Raw genomic sequence first — 15,117 nt, 5'->3', positions numbered from 1 at the left:
CTGTGCGTGAACAAAGATAGGTACTGTTTACGCTTGGCAGCTTCTGGGCATAATGTTGTTGATTTCTTGCAGTAAAGCTAATTCATTACTGCTCGAGGTAACAATTTTGTAGCAAAAGTTTACTTGCGCTCCGTACCCTCACACCCTAGGTCTATTTGACGAGTTAAGGATGCCTTTCATAACGCGCCTTTATTACAGGACCGGGTCCCGCGCAATGGCTTGGGAGTCCTCCAGGCAGAGTAAGCTTCACCACTGGGGTGACGCGTCACAGCCCCTCGAAGCCCTCCTGTTCCCTGTTTAGCTACCGGTAGGTGGCCGGCCGGCACTGGGGATCGAACCCCGCACCTCCCGCAGCTGGAGCGAACACATACGTGCAAGTTGCACCTTGTGCTTTTATTTCCATTACAATTATATGGACACTCTCGGCTGTATTTTGCCGCCGCAGTCAGCGTCAACGTCACCGCCACTCACCAAACATATATATATATATATATATATATATATATATATATATATATATATATATGAGATATAACAGACAGTAATGCCAAGGAATGTACAGGGGAAGTTATGAAAACCAATGGAATGTAAATAAGAAGAAAGAAAAAGTGGATGAAAAAATTACGAACTGTGAGCAGGAATCGAACCTACGACCTTCGAATTACGCGTTCGATGCTCTAACCACTGAGCTATCACAGCGGCCCTCCCTCCATCCACTTTTTTGGGTTTATCTGTGAATTTATAAGTAGGAGCGACAGTCAGCGCCATCTATAGGCCAAACAACGAGTGTGAAAACACTCTTATGCGCATGTTTGGCGTCACGTAGCACGTGAACTTATTATGAGCTGGGCAGCTGATTAATTGTCCCTCTTATACAACCTAAACACACCAAGTCTGCCAGTACGAGACCCTCGTTCAATGAAATAAGGGAAAGAAGTGTATACCTAAGGGCTCGTTTTTCCGTGTTTTTTAACACAATATTAATGAGATATAACAGACAGTAATGCCAAGGAATGTACAGGGGAAGTTATGAAAACCAATGGAATGTAAATAAGAAGAAAGAAAAAGTGGATGAAAAAATTACCAACTGTGAGCAGGAATCGAACCTACGACCTTCGAATTACGCGTTCGATGCTCTAACCACTGAGCTATCACAGCGGCCCTCCCTCCATCCACTTTTTTGGGTTTATCTGTGAATTTAGAAGTAGGAGCGACAGTCAGCGCCATCTATAGGCCAAACAACGAGTGTGAAAACACTCTTATGCGCATGTTTGGCGTCACGTAGCACGTAAACTTATTATGAGCTGGGCAGCTGATTAATTGTCCCTCTTATACAACCTAAACACACCAAGTCTGCCAGTACGAGACCCTCGTTCAATGAAATAAGGGAAAGAAGTGTATACCTAAGGGCTCGTTTTTCCGTGTTTTTTAACACAATGATAATGAGATATAACAGACAGTAATGCCAAGGAATGTACAGGGGAAGTTATGAAAACCAATGGAATGTAAATAGGAAGAAAGAAAAAGTGGATGAAAAAATTACCAACTGTGAGCAGGAATCGAACCTACGACCTTCGAATTACGCGTTCGATGCTCTAACCACTCTTCTTATTTACATTCCATTGGTTTTCATAACTTCCCCTGTACATTCCTTGGCATTACTATCTGTTATATCTCATTAATATTGTGTTAAAAACACGGAAAAACGAGCCCTTAGGTATACACTTCTTTCCCTTATTTCATTGAACGAGGGTCTCGTACTGGCAGACTTGGTGTGTTTAGGTTGTATAAGAGGGACAATTAATCAGCTGCCCAGCTCATAATAAGTTCACGTGCTACGTGACGCCAAACATGCGCATAAGAGTGTTTTCACACTCGTTGTTTGGCCTATAGATGGCGCTGACTATCGCTCCTACTTCTAAATTCACAGATAAACCCAAAAAAGTGGATGGAGGGAGGGCCGCTGTGATAGCTCAGTGGTTAGAGCATCGAACGCGTAATTTGAAGGTCGTAGGTTCGATTCCTGCTCACAGTTGGTAATTTTTTCATCCACTTTTTCTTTCTTCTTATTTACATTCCATTGGTTTTCATAACTTCCCCTGTACATTCCTTGGCATTACTGTCTGTTATATCTCATTATTATTGTGTTAAAAAACACGGAAAAACGAGCCCTTAGGTATACACTTCTTTCCCTTATTTCATTGAACGAGGGTCTCGTACTGGCAGACTTGGTGTGTTTAGGTTGTATAAGAGGGACAATTAATCAGCTGCCCAGCTCGTAATAAGTTCACGTGCTACGTGACGCCAAACATGCGCATAAGAGTGTTTTCACACTCGTTGTTTGGCCTATAGATGGCGCTGACTGTCGCTCCTACTTCTAAATTCACAGATAAACCCAAAAAAGTGGATGGAGGGAGGGCCGCTGTGATAGCTCAGTGGTTAGAGCATCGAACGCGTAATTCGAAGGTCGTAGGTTCGATTCCTGCTCACAGTTGGTAATTTTTTCATCCACTTTTTCTTTCTTCTTATTTACATTCCATTGGTGTTCATAACTTCCCCTGTACATTCCTTGGCATTACTGTCTGTTATATCTCATTATTATCGTGTTAAAAAACACGGAAAAACGAGCCCTTAGGTATACACTTCTTTCCCTTATTTCATTGAACGAGGGTCTCGTACTGGCAGACTTGGTGTGTTTAGGTTGTATAAGAGGGACAATTAATCAGCTGCCCAGCTCATAATAAGTTCACGTGCTACGTGACGCCAAACATGCGCATAAGAGTGTTTTCACACTCGTTGTTTGGCCTATAGATGGCGCTGACTGTCGCTCCTACTTCTAAATTCACAGATAAACCCAAAAAAGTGGATGGATGGAGGGCCGCTGTGATAGCTCAGTGGTTAGAGCATCGAACGCGTAATTCGAAGGTCGTAGGTTCGATTCCTGCTCACAGTTGGTAATTTTTTCATCCACTTTTTCTTTCTTCTTATTTACATTCCATTGGTTTTCATAACTTCCCCTGTACATTCCTTGGCATTACTGTCTGTTATATCTCATTAATATTGTGTTAAAAAACACGGAAAAACGAGCTCTTAGGTATACACTTCTTTCCCTTATTTCATTGAACGAGGGTCTCGTACTGGCAGACTTGGTGTGTTTAGGTTGTATAAGAGGGACAATTATTCAGCTGCCTAGCTCATAATAAGTTCACGTGCTACGTGACGCCAAACATGCGCATAAGAGTGTTTTCACACTCGTTGTTTGGCCTATAGATGGCGCTGACTGTCGCTCCTACTTCTAAATTCACAGATAAACCCAAAAAAGTGGATGGAGGGAGGGCCGCTGTGATAGCTCAGTGGTTAGAGCATCGAACGCGTAATTCGAAGGTCGTAGGTTCGATTCCTGCTCACAGTTGGTAATTTTTTCATCCACTTTTTCTTTCTTCTTATTTACATTCCATTGGTTTTCATAACTTCCCCTGTACATTCCTTGGCATTACTGTCTGTTATATCTCATTATTATTGTGTTAAAAAACACGGAAAAACGAGCCCTTAGGTATACACTTCTTTCCCTTATTTCATTGAACGAGGGTCTCGTACTGGCAGACTTGGTGTGTTTAGGTTGTATAAGAGGGACAATTAATCAGGTGCCCAGCTCATAATAAGTTCACGTGCTACGTGACGCCAAACATGCGCATAAGAGTGTTTTCACACTCGTTGTTTGGCCTATAGATGGCGCTGACTGTCGCTCCTACTTCTAAATTCACAGATAAACCCAGAAAAATGGATGGAGGGAGGGCCGCTGTGATAGCTCAGTGGTTAGAGCATCGAACGCGTAATTCGAAGGTCGTAGGTTCGATTCCTGCTCACAGTTGGTAATTTTTTCATCCACTTTTTCTTTCTTCTTATTTACATTCCATTGGTTTTCATAACTTCCCCTGTACATTCCTTGGCATTACTGTCTGTTATATCTCATTAATATTGTGTTAAAAAACACGAAAAAACGAGCCCTTAGGTATACACTTCTTTCCCTTATTTCATTGAACGAGGGTCTCGTACTGGCCGACTTGGTGTGTTTAGGTTGTATAAGAGGGACAATTAATCAGCTGCCCAGCTCATAATAAGTTCTCGTGCTACGTGACGCCAAACATGCGCATAAGAGTGTTTTCACACTCGTTGTTTGGCCTATAGATGGCGCTGACTGTCGCTCCTACTTCTAAATTCACAGATAAACCCAAAAAAGTGGATGGAGGGAGGGCCGCTGTGATAGCTCAGTGGTTAGAGCATCAAACGCGTAATTCGAAGGTCGTAGGTTCGATTCCTGCTCACAGTTGATAATTTTTTCATCCACTTTTTCTTTCTTCTTATTTACATTCCATTGGTTTTCATAACTTCCGCTGTACATTCCTTGGCATTACTGTCTGTTATATCTCATTAATATTGTGTTAAAAAACACGGAAAAACGAGCCCTTAGGTATACACTTCTTTCCCTTATTTCATTGAACGAGGGTCTCGTACTGGCAGACTTGGTGTGTTTAGGTTGTATAAGAGGGACAATTAATCAGCTGCCCAGCTCATAATAAGTTTACGTGCTACGTGACGCCAAACATGCGCATAAGAGTGTTTTCACACTCGTTGTTTGGCCTATAGATGGCGCTGACTGTCGCTCCTACTTCTAAATTCACAGATAAACCCAAAAAAGTGGATGGAGGGAGGGCCGCTGTGATAGCTCAATGGTTAGAGCATCGAACGCGTAATTCGAAGGTCGTAGGTTCGATTCCTGCTCACAGTTGGTAATTTTTTCATCCACTTTTTCTTTCTTCTTATTTACATTCCATTGGTTTTCATAACTTCCCCTGTACATTCCTTGGCATTACTGTCTGTTATATCTCATTATTATTGTGTTAAAAAACACGGAAAAACGAGCCCTTAGGTATACACTTCTTTCCCTTATATATATATATATATATATATATATATATATATATATATATATATATATATAAATGAACTATAACAGACAGTAATGCCAAGGAATGTACAGGGGAAGTTATTAGAACCAATGGAATGTAAATAAGAAGAAAGAAGAAAGAAAAGTGGATGAAAAAATTACCAGCTGCTCACAGCTGGTGTGTGTGTGTGTGTGTGTGTGTGTGTGTGTGTGTGTGTGTGTGTGTGTGTGTGTGTGACGCTATCATGAGTGGGAGACATGGCCTGGCTCCTACGCCATGTTTATTCCTTTCTCACTTCTTCTACCTCTACCAACCATCACTTCATATGTCACACGATTCCCCCTCCCCCCGAAAGACAGCGTGGATTACAAACAATAAAAAAGTAAACAAGGAAAAGTTAAAAAGTCACAAATGTCAAAGTTCACAATTGGTTTCGTGCTCCAAAGGAGTTCCGTAAACTTTTAAAGACTTGAGGGAAGAGTGCAGCAGTCCGGTTAACGTAGGAGTTCTGGTGGGCGAGGCTGGTGGTTGCGTCCTGGATAATATAAAAATGCTTTGGATGTGGAGATAGGGTTAATCACAGCTGCCATTCTTGTGAAGAATGAACGAGGTTCGAACATCTTGCAGAATCGACAGTTTCGATATTGTAGGCATCGAATTCCTCGTCGTGGGTGATACACAAGCCGTGCAGGTACCTTGCGTGTGCGTTGATCGAGGTTTATTGGGCGCTGCCTGTGTTCCTGCAGAGTACAAGGGGTGCTTTTGTGGCTTTTGGAGATTTTTCTATAGCGTTTTCGCAGATGTTTTAATCGAAGGCGCATTTTGAATCTCTGGTGGAGAATGTGTCCACGACGATGGGCCTTTACGCAATGTTCTTCGAGCATTAGGAGTGGTTTTGATGAAATTTTCTTTCGCCGTAGGCAATGTTGAAGTATACGTTGACGTTGTATAGTTTCTTGGTTTCGTCAACTTGCTTGTGGTTTCACATCGTGGTGTCCCCGGATTCTTAGAAAGTCCTCCTCGGGCTTCTACGACGCCAACCAATGCAGCTCTTTCTGGCGAAAGACAATGTGGGGGGTTTCGTGCACTTGAATCTTCTGTATTTGTAAACCACTCATTGTTGGTGGTTGCCTGAAGACTACTTGTGTCATCAGAAGTCACACCTACGCCTTCGTTTTCAGTGTTGGCAGTGAGGTTGTGCACTGGATTGACGTCGCTTTGATCTTTGGATTGATAAACACTACACGCTTCTGCAAAAAACTTTTCTTCACAAGATGCTGATTGTGAATGCTTCTGTCTTTGTGGAACTGCTGAGCTGAATACCTAGTCAGTTTGAAAAGTACGCATGCGGCACGAAGTATTAAATGCATCTGGGTCATCAATAGTGGATCGAACTCTTTTATGCAGCGGGGAGTTAAGCATTGGCGATATTTGCGTGGATGAGGAACCAGGTGGAAAGGTTGGGAAAACGACAGCGTGGTTTTTCCATGAGCATGTGGCTAACTTCTCCTGACTGGAATTGTCAAATTCATGCTCTGTGCTCGAATACGTGAAGGCTGCTTATGACTGCGACGACTGAATTCGAATGCATTGAGAGTGTGTGTTCTGATCGAATCCTCATTATAGTCTCGAAACCAGATGATCATTTCTTCTTTTATCTTTTGCCAAGACTCGTCGTTGTCGAATATGTGGGTGAGGTAAAATTTAAATGCCTCACCGGTAACGTAGTCGCTGAAGTTCGTAACTATCTCCCGTTCCGACCAACATGCAGCGGTAGCGTGGAGCTCAAATAGGTCGAACCCGTCCTGTACAGGTCCATCGTCCGCTGCTCCGGTGTACTTGGGGATGTCAAGGTAGGCCGATGAATCTGTCATGGTGCTGGTCGTTGTGGCCTGGCCCATATGCCATGTTTATTCCATTCTCACTTCTTCTACCTCTACCAACCATCACTTCATACGTCACACACACACACACATATATACATACATATATATATATATATATATATATATATATATATATATATATATATATATATATATATATATATATATATATATATATATAGTCCAGTAGATCCTCCGTGAGCGGTCACAACGTGGTTTATTTCGACGTTTCGGTCTAGAGTCTGGCCTTCATCAGGATTAAAGATTTCATTTCATTGTATCTGGTCATTCTGTCTTCCCACTCCCACTCGTCTGCCACGCCGTAATCACCGGAGGAGGTTGGGGCGGCACTTGAAAGGGCAGCTCGGTCGGTGAGCCCTCGAGCTGCGTCGTGTACAGCCACATCGTTGCTGTCCCCCGCGATGGCATGAGCAGGTGTCCATATAATATATGTATTTCTGGGGCTTGTTCGACACCCTCCTTTGAGAATACGTAGTGCCTCCGGGGAGATGCGGCCGTTGGCAAAGTTTCTCACTGCCGTTTGAGAGTCATTGACTATCACGGTTGCGTTTGTCTGAGCTACAGCGAGCGCTATGGCTACCTCTTCCGCTGTCTCGGTACTTGTGGTGCGTATCATCGCGCATGTCATACAGCGTTTATTGCTATCGATTACGGCTGCGGTAAACCCCCGTTTGCGCTTGTATCGAGCAGCGTCTACGAAAACTGCGTCCTTGTCACTACCGAACTTTTTTTGTATTTGTTTTGCTCTTGTCTCTCGTCTAGCTTTATTGTGTTCGGGGTGCATGTTTTTTGGCAAGGGTGGTATCATCATTGTTTCCCTGGTCTCTTTTGGAATGTCCACTTTAACGCCGTGTTGCGTGTGATACGTTATACCTAGTCGCTCTAGAATATGTCTTCCTCCTCGTGTCTTAGAGAGACGTTCATATTGCGCCGTACGCTGCGCCTCAATAAGCTCATCTATTGTATTGTGCAGGCCTAGCTGTAACAGTTTGTCGGTGCTTGTGCTAATCGGTAGCCCTATAGCTAGTTTGAATATTTTTTCGAATGAGGCAGTCTAGCTTGATCTTTTTCGCGACTTGCCATTTTAAAAATGGCGCTACGTATACTATTCTGCTTATCACGAATGCCTGTATCAACCTTATCGTGTTTTCCTCCCTCATGCCGCTGTGCTTAGTTGCTATCCTTTTTATGAGTCTCATTATTTGGGCTACAGTTGCATCCAGTCGCCTGAGGATTTCTCCATTGTTGCCCTTGGCTTCGATGAGCAGACCCAGTACTCTGATCCTGTCGACTATGGGTATGGTTTTCCCATCGGCTGTTCTTAACTGTATTTCTTCTCTATGAGCAAGACCTCGCAGACAGACCTCTACGAGCAAGACCTTGCAGACCTCTACGAGTAGGTCTGTACAGCAACAGCTCTGATTTTTCCGCAGAGCAGGCTAGCCCAGTACCTTCCAGATTACGCTCAACCGTTTCGACTGCTGTTTGAAGCGTTTCCTCTATTTCGCCATCCCTACCCCTTCTCACCCATAAGGTGATGTCGTCTGCATATATAGTAAGATAGAGTCCTTCGATTGCTTGGAGTTTGGTTGGCAGTCCAATTAGAGCCAGACTGAATAACATAGGTGATAATACCGAGCCTTGCGGCGTACCTGCACTGCCCATCTCAATTTTCTCTGAAACTAGGTCCCCTATCACGATCCTTTCCTTCCTTCCCGTCAGGAAATTACGCACGTAATTGTACGTCCGTTGTCCCAGATCTAGATCGTTTACCCTTTTTAGCACCGTTGCATGGGTTACATTATCAAAGGTCTTCTTGAGGTATAACCCTAGAATGGCCTTTGTCGCTGTTCCCGGATTATCTATAATCTGATGTTTTAACTGTAGCATTGCGTCTTGCGTTGAGAGGTTCCTCCTGAACCCTATCATTGTGGGTGGAAGCGCATCCCGGTCCTCGAGATAGGTAGTTATCCTCTCCAGAATCACGTGCTCCATGAGTTTCCCCACGCAAGATGTGAGAGATAGGGTCTGAAGTCCGCAATCTGCACTCGCTTGCCTGGCTTGAGTATTAACACGACTTTTGCCGTCTTCCATTGTTGCGGAATCTGTCTTGCCTTCCATGATTTGTTAATGAATTCAGTTAACTTAGTTATGAACTCGTCATCCAAATTGCGTAGCGTTTTGTTAGTTATGCAATCTGGTCCAGGTGCTGATCTAGTATTGAGTTTATGCAAGACGGCCCTCACTTCTGCCTCCCCGATCTCGTTGTCTAAATCATCATTTGCTAGCCCTGTGTAATCAGGGTGTGTAACGGGAAGCGCTTGAGAGATGTATGTTTTCTTGATTTCATTCAGTAGCTCCTGCTCTGTACCTTGATATATTTGTATTAAACGATTAATATTGATACAAAACAGCCGCTAAACACGGCTGCATGAAAGAGGAGGACGAAGTGGGTTTTGCCGTGGGATGCTCGTCTGGCGCTATCTTACTCGTGGAGTTCTGTGCGCTGTAAATAGATCATTAAATAAGTTACTCGTAACATTATTGGTGGAGGTGGACGACCCCTGTACCTCGATGGAGACGCGCAGCGGTCGCACCATCGGCGAGCTTTCGAGTGCTTCGACTGCTGGTACTTCCTCTACGCCACCCTCGTCAGTCCAAGCCACCACCTACGTCACACTCCCGCACCTCCGGGATCCCGGCACTTTCTCCGGTGATGGTACGATCGATCTCGAAACTTGGCTGAAGCGGTACGAGCGCGTCAGTGCAACTCACCGCTGGGATCCCACGCTCATGCTCGCCAATGTGCTTTTCTACCTGGACGGCACTCCCCGAACATGGTTTGAAAGCCACGAAGCCGACATAACGAGCTGGGATCTCTTCAAAGAAAAGATACGTGACCTAATTGGCGATTCATCTGGTCGTCAGCTCGCTGCGAAGAAGACTCTTGCCACACGGGCCCAGTCTTCTACCGAATCGTACGTCTCCTACATTCTTGACGTTTTGGCCCTTTGTTCCAAGGCCGACCAGTCCATGTCCGAAGACGAAAAGGTTAACCACGTCTTAAAAGGCATTGCCGACGATGCTTTCAACCAGCTGGTTTTTAACATCTCGAGCATCGACAACATCCTTAAAGAATGCCGACGCCTCGAACAAGCTAAAGCCTGCCGTGTAGCCCAAAACATCGTGCGCCTTCCTAACACAGCGGCCACCTCTTCGTGTGACGACGTCTTCCACCAGGCCCCTCCATGTGACAACCTCACACGCGTTATTCGTCGAGAGGTCGAGGCAGCACAACCGGTAGCCACGCCACTACCGACGCCTATGCCTTCCCCGACCACGATTTCTTTGATACAAGCCGTCGTTTGTCAAGAGCTATCGAATGTCGGCCTACATCCTGTACCTGCCGTATACTCTGCTGCGCCTTCTTTTCGTCCCCCTTCTGATTCTCGCATACAACGCAATCCGTCCCAATGGCGTACCCTTGATGACAGGCCCATATGTTTCAACTATCGACGCGTTGGTCATATCGCACGTCACTGCCGCAGCCGCTGGGCTCCACCGTCCCATTATGCACCTCAGTATTACACCACTTCTGCTCGCGAATCGTCCCCATCACTTTCTCCATCAACGTCGACCACATTTTCCGCTCCTACAACACCTCTCAGCAGACCTCGCTACGACCGGTCACCGTCCCCTGCTCGTCGTCAGTCCCGGTCGCCCCCACAACGCCGTGCTGCCTCCCCGACCTATTTGCAGCATCTCCGACCGGAAAACTAGGCCGTGCAGCTTCTGGAGGTGGAGCTGCGTTGACGACCTTCGTAAGAAATCCTCGATTAACGTTAACAACGAACCGGAACCTTTTGGACGTTACTGTCGACAATGTTTGTGTCAGTGCGTTGATAGATACTGGCGCGCATGTGTCCATTATGAATGCTAACCTTCGCCGCCGACTTAAAAAAGTTGCCACGCCCGCCCTCAACCGAGCTGTACGAGTCGCCGATGGAGGAACTGCCGCAATTCTTGGCATGTGCTCTGCGCGAGTGTCTATTGGGGAGAGAAGCACTGTCGTTCTTTTCGCCGTTATTGAACATTGCCCTCATGAACTCATTCTCGGTATGGATTTTCTAGCCACGCACTCTGCCCTCATAGACTGTTCAGCTGGCTCTCTTCATCTCGATTTACCCCTCTTTTCCGACCCGCCTAGCCTACCGCAAACCAGCCTCTGCTGCATTGATTTCACGCGTCTCCCTCCTAACTCCGTCACACATGTCGACTTATCCTCCACGCCACCAGTACCTGATGGTGATTACATGGTGGTCCCGATTCCTGCAGTGGTGCTTACGCATGGGGTTGCTGTGCCGCATATGATTCTGACGATTAAGAGAAACCGCACCTTCCTTCCACTGGTCAACTTTTCACTCACCACCCAAGTTCTGCCACAGGGTATCTCCCTGGCCAAAATTACTGCTCTCCAAGATGACCATGTCGAGCCCTTCAGAGTTGACGATTGCTGCAGCTCAGTCAGTGGTTCCACTCTATCACGTTCTTGGGGTGGCGACATTGAGCGAATGGTGTCATCTTACCTCACGTCTGAGCAAGCTTCAGCGCTTTGCCACGTTCTTGAGGGCTATCGTAGCATTTTCGACTTTGCCAGCAACTCTTTAGGCCAAACGACCACTGTCACCCATCGCATAAATACTGGCCATGCAACCCCCATTCACCGACGCCCCTACCATGTGTCGGCGTCGGAGCGTGCAATATTACAACATGAAGTCGGCAAAATGCTTGCGAAAAACATTATCGAGCCTTCATGCAGCCCCTGGGCTTCTCCAGTCGTCCTTGTTAAAAAAAAGATGGAACATGGTGCTTTTGTGTCGATTACCGTCACCTTAACAAAATTACCAAAAAAGACGTTTATCCTTTACCTCGCATCGACGACGCCCTCGACTGCCTGTACTGTGCCACCTATTTTTCAACTATTGACCTTCGGTCAGGGTACTGGCAGATAGCCGTCGACGAGATGGACCGCGAGAAGACCGCATTCGTCACTCCTGATGGTCTTTGTCAGTTTAAGGTGATGCCCTTTGGACTGTGCAATGCACCAGCCACATTTGAAAGAATGATGGACTCATTGCTCCAAGGGTTGAAATGGTCCATTTGCTTGTGTTACCTTGACGATGTTATTGTCTTTTCGCCCACATTCGACTCGCATCTTGATCGTTTGTCAGCTATTTTGGACGTTTTTCGTCGAGCCGGACTCCAGCTTAACGCCTCCAAGTGCCACTTCGCACGTCGCCAAATTTCCGTGCTTGTTCACCTTGTCGATGCCCAAGGCGTGCGTCCAGACCCAGAGAAAATTTGTGCAGTCACGAACTTTCCCGTTCCGAGGACCACAAAGGATGTCCGCAGTTTTGTGGGGTTGTGCTCGTATTTCAGACGCTTTGTTAAGGACTTTGCGACCTTGGCACGCCCACTCACAGACCTCTTGAAGAAAGACGCCTCGTTTACCTGGGGCCATGATCAAGCGTCATCGTTTTCGCAACTTACGACACTGCTTACAACGCCACCAATCTTGGCTCACTTTGATCCATTAGCCCCAACCGAGGTTCACACGGACGCCAGTGGACAAGGCATAGAAGCTGTGCTATTGCAGCAACAACGCGGACACGACCGTGTTATAGCCTACGCAAGTCGACTACTATCTCCAGCCGAGCGCAACTATTCCATCACGGAGCGCGAGTGCCTCGCCCTTGTATGGGCAGTCGCCAAGTTTCGCCCATACCTGTACGGGCGCTCATTCCGTGTTGTCACGGATCATCACGCGCTCTGCTGGCTAGCCTCCCTTAAGGACCCCACGGGACGTCTCGCTCGTTGGGCTCCACGCCTTCAAGAGTACACGTTCTCTGTAAAGTACAAAACAGGGCGATTACATCAGGATGCGGATTGTTTATGCCGCTACCCTGTTGACGAAGCAACCGATACCGACGCTATCACGGACGTTTTTTCCGTGTCGCAGCTGTTAAACATCGGCGAAGAGCAACGTCGGGATGCTTCTTTACGAGCCATCATTGACAAACTGGAGTCAACGCCACGCGACCCGTCCCTACGAATGTTTTTGGTGAAAGACGGGATCCTATATCGCCGAAACCTTGATTCCTTCTGATTAGACTTACTTCCTGTCATCCCAGCGCACCTGCGTTCCTCTGTCCTGCATCAACTCCATGACGCTCCCATAACGGGCCATTTGGGCGTTTCTCGCACGTACGATCGAGTACGACGTCGGTTTTTTTTGGCCTGGACTTGCCCGCTCTGTTCGACGCTATGTCGCCGCTTGTGAGCCCTGTCAGCGTCGCAAAATGCCATCTGCCCTCCCAGTCGGCTACCTTCAGCCGATCGACGTTCCCAACGAGCCTTTCTTTCATGTTGGTCTCGACCTGTTGGGCCCTTTTCCACTCTCCACAGCCGGAAATAAATGAATTGCTGTTGCCACGGACTACGTGACGCGGTACGCAATCACACGAGCACTCCCGACCAGCTGCGCTACCGACGTTGCGGACTTTCTGCTGTACGACATAATATTAGTGCACGGTGCTCCCCGTCAACTTCTCACCGACCGTGGCCGCACGTTCTTATCAGCTGTCGTTCATGAAATCCTGAGGTCTTATCATACCCAGCACAAATTTACTACGTCGTACCATCCCCAGTCAAATGGCCTCACGGAGCGCCTTAACAGGACCCTAACCGATATGCTTGCCAAATACGTTGCGCCAGACCACCACGATTGGGACATTCATTTGCCGTATGTGACGTTCGCCTACAACTCATCTCGTCACAACACTGCCGAATATTCGCCCTTCTATCTACTGTATGGCCGGGACCCAACTCTACCTTTAGACACGTTGCTACCTGTGGCCACCGAATATGCTGGTGAAGCCATGCCCGCGCCGACCACGCGCGTCAAGTCGCCCGTAACCGTTTACAGGCTTCACAGGCGCGCCAACAACAGCTCTACAATTCTCACCGTAGGGACGTGCACTTTTCTCCGGGTTCTCTCGTGCTCCTCTGGTCACCTACTCGGCATGTGGGACTGTCGGAAAAACTGTTGTCGCCCTACACTGGACCATTCCGTATCGTTCGCCAAGTGACAGACGTCACGTACGAGATTGTTCCAACTGATCCAACAAAGTCATCGTCAGCTCCGAGCGACATTGTTCACGTGGCTCGGCTAAAGCCCTATTACTCCCCTTCGACATCATCTGCGTAAATTTAGCACCGGGATGGTGCTTCTACCGCCGGGGGTTATGATACAAAACAGCCGCTAAACACGGCTGCATGAAAAAGGAGGACGAAGTGGGTTTTGCCGATGGATGCTGGTCTGGCGCCATCTTACTCGTCGAGTTCTGTGCGCTGTAAACGGATCATTAAATAAGTTACTCGTAACATTATTGTGCCTTTCTGCCAACTTGTTTCCATCCGGGCTAAACAAATGTCTAAGGATGGTCCACGTTTTCGCCATTCCTATCTGGTTGTCCATGTCATTGCACTTTTCCTCCCACTGTTGTCTGCACAGCTGCTGGGCGTATTGCTCTATATCTCTGTTCAATTTAGCTATCTTTCTACGAAGTGTCAGGTTGTGCCTTTGGTTTTTCCACCTCCATTGTAAACCTTCCTTAGCTTCCCACATGTGGAGAAGCTTATTGTCTACATACTCTAGCTGCGCCTCCGGTGGCACCGTTTGCGTAGCGGCCTCCACGTCTCGTTTTAACTTTTCGGTCCATTCCTCAATACTCCGTATCATTTCGTCGGGCTCCTCTCTGATGTTTCGGAACTTGTCCCAATCGACAAGTTTAAGTTGTCTGCTTTTTGCCTTCCACGACCCTGCCCTCACCGTTATTTCAAGTATAAAATAATCGCTTCCCAAGTCAAGTTGCGTATTAATCCATTGCGTGTCCAGTATATTTTTGGTGAACGTCAAATATGGCGTGGTATCCGCGCAAACGCTAGTACCTGTTCTTGTAGGAATGAATGAATTGGTCACGAGCGTCAGGCCCTCCTCCTGTGCGTCCAACCACAAGTTCCTGCCTTTCTGGGTTTCGACCCTGTATCCCCATGCACCGTGTGAGGCGTTGAAATCTCCTCCAATCACTAGCGCCCGGTTGCCCGTTATAGCGAGGGTTTTTTGAAACAGCGTGCGGAATTTGTGCTTTCTGCATTTAGGACTGCTGTAAGTTTTCAATAAAAAAAGACTGTCCCCTGTT

At 46.8% G+C, this 15,117-nt stretch overlaps 1 protein-coding gene and 6 non-coding genes across 12 annotated transcripts in view; 4 read left to right on the top strand and 3 right to left on the bottom strand.

Moving 5' to 3' along the window:
• LOC119178190 (ATP-binding cassette sub-family C member 4) overlaps positions 1–15,117 on the bottom strand; it is a 2,441,444-nt gene that overhangs the window by 2,391,342 nt on the left and 34,985 nt on the right. The gene's annotated exons all lie outside the window — the stretch shown is intronic.
• Positions 627–699, bottom strand: TRNAT-CGU (transfer RNA threonine (anticodon CGU)). Its single transcript has one exon. It is a non-coding gene; the product is annotated as a tRNA-Thr (tRNA).
• On the bottom strand, positions 1,086–1,158 carry TRNAT-CGU (transfer RNA threonine (anticodon CGU)). The gene has a single exon. It is a non-coding gene; the product is annotated as a tRNA-Thr (tRNA).
• Positions 2,422–2,494, top strand: TRNAT-CGU (transfer RNA threonine (anticodon CGU)). The gene has a single exon. It is a non-coding gene; the product is annotated as a tRNA-Thr (tRNA).
• On the top strand, positions 2,881–2,953 carry TRNAT-CGU (transfer RNA threonine (anticodon CGU)). Its single transcript has one exon. It is a non-coding gene; the product is annotated as a tRNA-Thr (tRNA).
• On the top strand, positions 3,340–3,412 carry TRNAT-CGU (transfer RNA threonine (anticodon CGU)). The gene has a single exon. It is a non-coding gene; the product is annotated as a tRNA-Thr (tRNA).
• Positions 3,799–3,871, top strand: TRNAT-CGU (transfer RNA threonine (anticodon CGU)). The gene has a single exon. It is a non-coding gene; the product is annotated as a tRNA-Thr (tRNA).

This window comes from Rhipicephalus microplus, chromosome 1 (genome assembly GCF_043290135.1).
Source record: "Rhipicephalus microplus isolate Deutch F79 chromosome 1, USDA_Rmic, whole genome shotgun sequence".
Classification (NCBI taxonomy): domain Eukaryota; kingdom Metazoa; phylum Arthropoda; class Arachnida; order Ixodida; family Ixodidae; genus Rhipicephalus; species Rhipicephalus microplus.
This window is presented reverse-complemented; position numbering and strand designations above follow the sequence as displayed.